The sequence below is a fragment of the Micropterus dolomieu genome, linkage group LG22 (genome assembly GCF_021292245.1).
Source record: "Micropterus dolomieu isolate WLL.071019.BEF.003 ecotype Adirondacks linkage group LG22, ASM2129224v1, whole genome shotgun sequence".
Classification (NCBI taxonomy): Eukaryota; Metazoa; Chordata; class Actinopteri; order Centrarchiformes; family Centrarchidae; genus Micropterus; species Micropterus dolomieu.
In genome coordinates, this window is record NC_060171.1 from 10,428,752 (window position 1) to 10,436,889 (window position 8,138).

An 8,138-nucleotide genomic window follows, 5' to 3' on the forward strand; every position below is an offset into this window, starting at 1 on the left:
TCCTGAGTAGTTGCCAAAGAATGAATCTAGAGCTAACTGCTAAATAATAAGGCTAACATCTAGTTTTTGAATAACTGGGCTATGTCCAAAATCACTCCCTATTTTGTATTTAGTACACTAGATTACGGCAGAGGTAATTGTGTCCAAATTCTGAGGAATTTTGTGCATTACCTAGTGCTCTCAAAATTCCACTGCCAAATCACATGGCATGCCATATTTACTACGTTTTGCTAACAATGCAGTGCTTTGTACTTGATAGATAGTACAAAATGTTGGTCAGTGATGACCTTTACAGACTTTGCAATGCCCTTTACAATGTAAACATGTGTGAAATATGTTTTCATTAGTAATTCAGTATAATTTTAGGTGTACCCTGGTCATGAAAACATCATGACTTGTGCAATACCCTGGATGGAGTCATAATCAAATGATAGGAAACTTGATTAAGATCATTTGGACATGTCAATATTAGCCAACAAACAGAGACATGCAAATAGAACTATCTCAAGGTCTATTCAATGCGGTCTGTGGAACATCAGTTTCCATGGTGACATTTAGAACATTCTGTTTATTTTGCACCCAATGATATCTGTTGAGGGGCAGTAAAGACGTATGTTAACACTGTGTCCTCAGAATGCCCTCACTTTGTTAGGATGTACATAAGCTTCAACTCAAGATACTCTGTGCATGCATATAAACACAATGACTGTGGGTTTCACTCATGGTCTGTTTGTCATCCTGGGAGCTAGGGGAGGTCAGAAAAGCCTCTTTGGCAGAGTAACTGAGAAGGGGAACAAGGTGGCAGCAGTAGTTAAATACTATGGACATGGGTACCAGCAACCACATTACTAATTACATTTATCAGTGAACCAGAACTTCTCTCTCCATCAAACATGGGGCGGGGGGGACATCATACAGAAAGTGAGCTAGGCACATGTCAGTAACGGCCTAACTATGAGACTGTAATCATCACTGTGGCCAGGCCCAGCCAAAAACCTCCCAACGCTTCAAAGACAATGGAGGAGGAGACGCATACATCAGGATCTCAAGTCGTCTGCAGTGATGAATTTTAAGGCTCTACTGAAGAGGGATATCCTCTTCAGAGGAAATAGAGGCCAGCAGGTCAGCCTTGTGGTCTAAGAAAAGAATGAAAAAAGAAGGCAGATATGCTGTTTGCGTGTGTGTGTGTGTGTGTGTGTGTGTGTGTGAGCCCTAAAACCATGCTTTTAGCCAATGCTTGATATGGTACATGTTTTCTAATGCAATTTTCTACCTTATTTACTTACTAATAAAATAATTCCAAATGGCCTGATTTGGAGTACAGGTAGAAAATATTTCTAATCAACAAGGAAATAAATGAGTCCAGTGAATAAATGGAACCTTGCTATGGCATTTGGTACAGCCCTATATCTGTCGATTGCTATGCTAATCACAAGAAAGAATGTCCTTTTTGATCTGTTTTGAAGAAGAATAAATTAAGAGTACATTTCAGAAAAGAGCTATACACAACTTGCAGAATTAAGGCTACTACTCTTTGTACAAGTTAAAAGAAGAAAACACTACATTGTTTATACTCTTAACACAAATCTAGCCTATTATACATGACTCAGATGAGAGACAGTGTCGATTTCAATCCTATTTGGAGAAAAACTTAGTAGTAGTTTCTAAGATGAAACAATGCTTACGTATTTGTCTCGTCCGTACTGCATACCAGAATCCACAGAAAACACATTATAAGGACGTAAACAGCTAAATATGAGCAACAAAAAGCTGTATAGCCAGACTGTGTGGGAGGACATTAACCAGGAAAGGCCTGGCCAGCTCTCAATCTGGACAGTAAGAAAGGCTGGGGCAGCAGTCCCTAGCAGCATTACCAAACCGCATACATGTGTGGGGACAAATGAGCAAATATCTTCTGCCAGATTCTCCATCCAAAGCCAAGAGGGAGCTGCTTGCACTAGAAGCCTATGGTATGACTAAGCAGAGTGGGCTTGATGAGTCCATGTAATGGCAGGGGAGCAGACCTGTGTTTGTCTGCACTGTTTGTTTGTGTACTCTACTGTGGCACAATGGTGGCCAGACCTCTCAATACAAGTGGTCATGGTGGTGTCTGGCCCAGAGTAGACAGGGTATGGGGCTGATGGGAGTCTAGCCCAGGGGCTGGTGAGGCAGACTGATCCAGACAGAGACCAGAGGACCTCAGGAGGCACGTGCTCGGCCGACTCCTGCACTCACCCACTCCCTCTTTTTCCTGGCGTCATACCCCAGCTCCCACCGCAACACATGTTATAGGATATAAGTGAGTTCTTTTAATAAATTTGGGGGTATTTATTTTTTTCCTCTATTTTACAAACCACTGTTCCTCATTACCATAAACACAAAAATGTTTCTTTTAAATGGGCACCACCAACTTGCTGCAGTTTTGCTCCTGTCTCCCTGAGATTCTGATTTTTGCAGTAAATTTCATGTTCACAAAGATAATGGGTTAATTTATATTTTTTAATGCGAGAAGGTGATGGGGTTTGTCTAGATGCCTATTTAGTGCAAACTTTGCTTATGTGTTATCTGTCATATTATACATTCTATAAACCATAAAGAACCATAAAGAAGTGACCATTTACTATCTTCACTGCACGTTTTAAACATATTTCACTTGTGTGAAAAAGTTCATGTAATGTGTTTTTCAAGGAATTTGCAAAGTGGTGTTTCACAGAAGTCCAATAGATGGCAGACACATACAACACAACAGTGCAGAACCAGAGTTTTAACACCGTATTTGGACAACTGTCATCACCTCACATTACAATGGCAGAAACAGCCAACCTAAGACCAATGTTTTTTTACTTTTCAGTAAAAAAATCCCTTCATGAATCTAGATCCCTATCCAGTAGGACAGACACTGCAATAAAATCTGAACTTACTGAAATTTATGTCCATCATTTCAAAATATATTCCACTGGAACCTAAATAGTACAACATTAAACTCCTATAAGATTATGATTTAACCCTAACCCTAAGTGTTGGATTGCACAAAAAACAATGTGGGAGTCTGATGTGAATGTTACAGAAAGGTCTACTGGGATCTTCACCCAAAATAGGATCATAAACGACTGGCTCCATAATGCTATATTTCATGACAAGTTCTATAAAGTCTTTGTGATATGGGACTCCTATAATTGCCTCCCTTTAAATCAATTAAATATTTTTGAGGTTTAAGGTGATAGACCGTCCACCAATTATGCAGGGGCTCCACCTTGACCCAAAGAAAAACACAAAGCACACAAGTGTGCCCCTCCATAACTTAAACCATTTACAACCACTACTGAACTCGACCAGTTGCCAGAGTACACAGTGGATCAATCACATTTGGGAATATAGGCAGAGGTTGTCCTCATGAAAATTCAGCATGCAGCCTCTCTGTTGTTACAAGCAGCTCAGAACACACTGTGACGTCCGTAGTGCTTAAGTAGATACATATCATAGGGAAGGAAGGGAAACAAATCCAACCACATATAGACGTGCTGTGATGGCCACCTAAAATAGTGGGTGATTTTAACATGGCATTTATTTGTTATATATTTAGTCAACTTTTATTGCCTGTTGTGACATTTACAACAAATGTGTTCTTTATAAGTATAAAAAAGCACATTGTTTATTGAGGAAACCATCCCTTTTCCATGACATGCTAGCTATGAGATTTAAATATCCAATCATTTGAAACAAAACTTCAAAAAGTCTAGAATTGTTTCTTGAAAAAGAAAAATCCTACAAGAGCTTGTCTGAGATGCTTTTTTATAAAGCCCTGATATTTTATAGAAATACATTGATTTTATTGCCATGATAAGGCTCATTTGACAATTTCCAGTTTGCCATGTCAACTTCAGTACAAATAAAAGTATTTTAAAAGGATTATAATCCCATATCAAACCTGCGTCATAGCTGTCTACAGTTTGAAAAACTGGTCAAGCGGAGAGGCTTGGCCCTTGAGGACTTTTGCTATATATCTGAGAATTGCCATGACTTCAAAGCCTGTCTTTAAAAGTCTTCACTGACATAATTGGCCTTCAGACCTTCAATATTCGAGCTTTCATTGTACGTGAAAATGAGCTGGGATTTTGCTGTGTCTGCCAAAGTGTTGTTTTGTCTGTGGCTGAGTACACACACCCAACTGTCACCTCTCAGTGGACACCTCGCACCGTCTCAGATGTCTTTGGGTGTCTGAGCAGTGACCAGACGGCAAACAGATCAGCCGAAAGGAGATTTGCTCTGTAAACACAGGGAGTTGTCAGTGGATTTTGGCATTTTTGTTACAAGGGAAACCATTACGTACCGAATTGTTTTGATATGAGGTGTCAAGTATGTAATCATCAGAAACTAACTTTGCACTTGCCCTTTGATTTCAACACTTAGAATCATCACTTACAGTGGTCCGAATCACACACAGTAATTCGGCATGAAAACACTCAACAGAATGTGTAATGCACAAAGCTTTAACTACTGAGTTCCTATTGGCAGAGAGATACATTGGGTAACACCTTTCAAACTAAATTTAAGAAAACGTGTGGCACTGGAATTGCCATAATCATAACACAAAAGAATGAAGCAGATTTGAATAAGACAAAAGGAGCCAGCTAACATCCTCAGCCTGAATCAATCCTAGTCTGACAAGGAAAGTGAAAAATAAATTAGCCGCAATGAGACAATGTAAAATCCGTAATTGTTTTTGCCTGAGCTCAATGAGAAAAAAAAGTCTTTTTGATAGAAATACTATTTATGGGTTTGCTCGATCTTCCAGAGCACATCTGTATGTCATTGTTCCTAAACCACTGTCTCTGCATACACTCAAATTTTAAGAAAAGAGATTCAGAGAATTTATTATCCAATTTTTCAGAGGCATCATGGGGAAAAGGACTTAAGGCACATTTTTAATTTGGTGACAATGCGTGTGCCTGCTTTCCCATTAACATCACTGTATCTCTGCCTGCTCAATGCTCCATTTTACTCCATGCATGACTATGGAGTGGTTTAGGTTTCCAGTAACCGCTATGAGACAAAGGTCATCTGTGATATTAATGAGAGGAAGGCCTTTGAATCTGGCACACTGACATGGAGCTTTTCTGTGTGACTAAATGTAGCTTACAATTGCCAATGATAATTAATATGTCACATTTTGTTTTGCAACAGGGTGTTTTCTGCCTTTGTAACTTCAGAAGGTTGAGGAAATCCATCAAAATGTTTCTTGCATTAGTACTAGCTCATACACATGAAGTAGGTTTGGTTAATGGTTACCCGCTATAGTATGGACACCTGTACAGCACGTCTGTGAAGGTAATGCCAACACTAGTCTGTACACTGTATATATGTTGATATAGCAGTCACTCTTGTGAACACACACATCTATCTACATCACAAAACAGAACAAAATGTCCACTTAATGGATATATGGCCTACATTGTTGGTAGGCCGCTGTATGTCTTTTTCTGTTTATTCTTATGTCTGGATGCATTAAAAACCTTCCTGAGTCCGACCTGTTAGTGTAAAGTTCCAGGAAACCAGACTGGTTGTTAGATACCATATACTGTGCGTATGATGATGTTGTAACTATGTATCACACAGCCTTGACTTGTTGTGTGGTAAGGATAAAGCAGATGCTACAGATAAGCTTAGGGTTAAAATGTAGTTAAGCCCGAGGAGATTCTGGAAGCCATTGAGTCATGGATCTCAGGGTTCTCTAATCTGTACTGAGCCCCGGGTTATTCTCTATCCCCTCACCCTCCTTCCTTTTTTATCCTTTGTTGTGGTCACTGGGACAATCAGTTACAGCCCAGCAGAATGGAAACCACTCAGTCAGTCCCCTGCTACAGCAAACTATTAAACAGAGGATCCAGTTACTATGACCAGTCTGGGAGGGAAGGCATCTTTAGGGGAGATTTAGTTCCTTAGAATGCTTCACTATAATCGCAACCAACAGAAAACATTTGAATACATATTATCGAATCATTTACAACTTTTCAACCAGTGGAATTCCTCAAAATATGGTGTTGACCAAGAAATGAGCTTTTACATAATGATTTCTCTGTTGATCACTTCCAGAGTCTTTGCTGTGTTTATTTCAGTGTAAATGTTGTGTTTTAACCAACGGTACCTCCATTATCTATTTGCATTTGGTATTTCAGGTCAGGGTGGAAGTGGCTTAATTCCCAAATCTATCAATGAAACAGCAGAAGACAAACACAACAATGATGATGAAGTGGATAAACACCATTCCCCACGGAAACCCAATACAACTTGTTTCTGTGAATTGGTCTGTCTGTATGTCTCGCTGAGGCAACAATGGTGATTCCTGTTTGAGTCTTGTGGGTTCCAACCCCAGACCCTGTCTCCTAGTTGGAGCGGCAGAAATGGAGGGTCGTGGTTGCCGCGGATGCTTTGTTTTCCACAGTCCCTTCTCACTGCTGTCCCGCCCGCGATGGGACCATCTGCCTTCTCAATTAAAAGGCATGTTTGTGTTCCACATTTGTTTGTGCTCACAGATGATTTTTGTAATAAAACTCAGACTTTCTGGTATTTCTTGGATTCCTGGGTGATGACATTGTGCTTTGCTTTTTTGGGCTTGTGGCTGTCTCCCGTGGAAAATGAACCTTGCAGAAACTACTAGCTGTTTTCTGGTGTGTCTGTGGGATGACATGAAGAACAGAATGAGTCTTGACGATGTTCTCCCTGCCACAATTGAGAGCAGACCCACTGTCAGACCCACTGTGTGCTGGGGAACGCACAAGATGAAGAAGCAGCCTTTGCCATCTCCTCTGAGACATGACTATGGGGACAAAGAATTTTAGCCCAGAAACTGTCATCATAATAGTCTGCTCTATTGTTCAGTCTTATCATCACAGTTACTGAGTTAATAATCATAAAAATGTAAAATAATTTCTTTGTGATTCCATTGGAATGTGATTCTACTGGGACTAAATATACAATTGTTTTCCAAATTGTTGAAATTGTTTGTTATTGTATTTGGGTGGCACAGAAAGTATATTTTAAAAAGCAAGTTGACAGGGACAGCAACACATGTACAAACCAATGAAAATATTTGCAGTATATTTTAGGAGAGTAGATGTCCTGTTGTATATTCTTCAAAATATGATTTCCCGAATTCAAGGAAATGTTATTACGTTTTTACGTACATTGTGGATTTGGCATTGCCTTTCTTTTGGACAACACTAAACTGTCGTGGGAGCTCTATGGACCACACACAGCCCTTTGCCCAGAGCGTGTTTTGGCCAGTGCCCACTTGCCTAGACATGAAGTGTGGAAAAAGGGTGGTACAGACAGTGACCACCAGTCACCCTTTGGATCAGTACTATCCAACAGATGGACCTGCCAGGAAGCCATTCACGTTATGAGTAAAGGCTGAGAATATGTTTAAATTTATGAGAACAAACCTGACCTTGTGATTTCTTGCTGATATTGGGTCAAGGACTAAAGAGTGCATGCTTCAACTGAGGAATCAGCTGTAATATATCGTATTGTGATTTCATCAGACTGTCAAGGTTTCCACTGTTGAATGATCACTTCAGCAAAAGTAGGTAGATTTAAGAGAGCTCTTTATTTGAAAAATATCTCTTTGCCAATCAGTCAATGGTTTCTACAATTTATGGGTGCCGGCTGTATTTTGAAATGAACTGTGTCTGTGGTATATGGAAGAGGAGAGTAAGAAGGCCCGGTTTGAACTCATTGTGGATTCTGAGAAGCCATCGCATTTGGTCAGCCTTTGCTAAGCGGCCATGGAGGCCGCTATAGCTCAATTTCAAGGATGTGCAATTGGGCTGCATAGTGATGAAGCAAAAACAGTTCATGCAAGGATCTGTCACCAAACCTCCCACCAACACCACTCAATGAGCATGGATAGATGTCTTGTTAGTTGCAGTGGTAAGGGTCTTACTCTGTAATGATTGTAACATATGATTCCACAGCTGTGGCTTTTTGCTGGGTTTTCTCAAGACAGTCATGAGTATAAGATCTCCCTCTACACTTTGATGCTTCAAGTCTCCTTTCCACCATTATGAATGAAGCATGGCACCATTTGGCCCAAAACTGATTTCTCTACTTTGGTGGGGGGGGGGGGGGGGGGGGGGGGA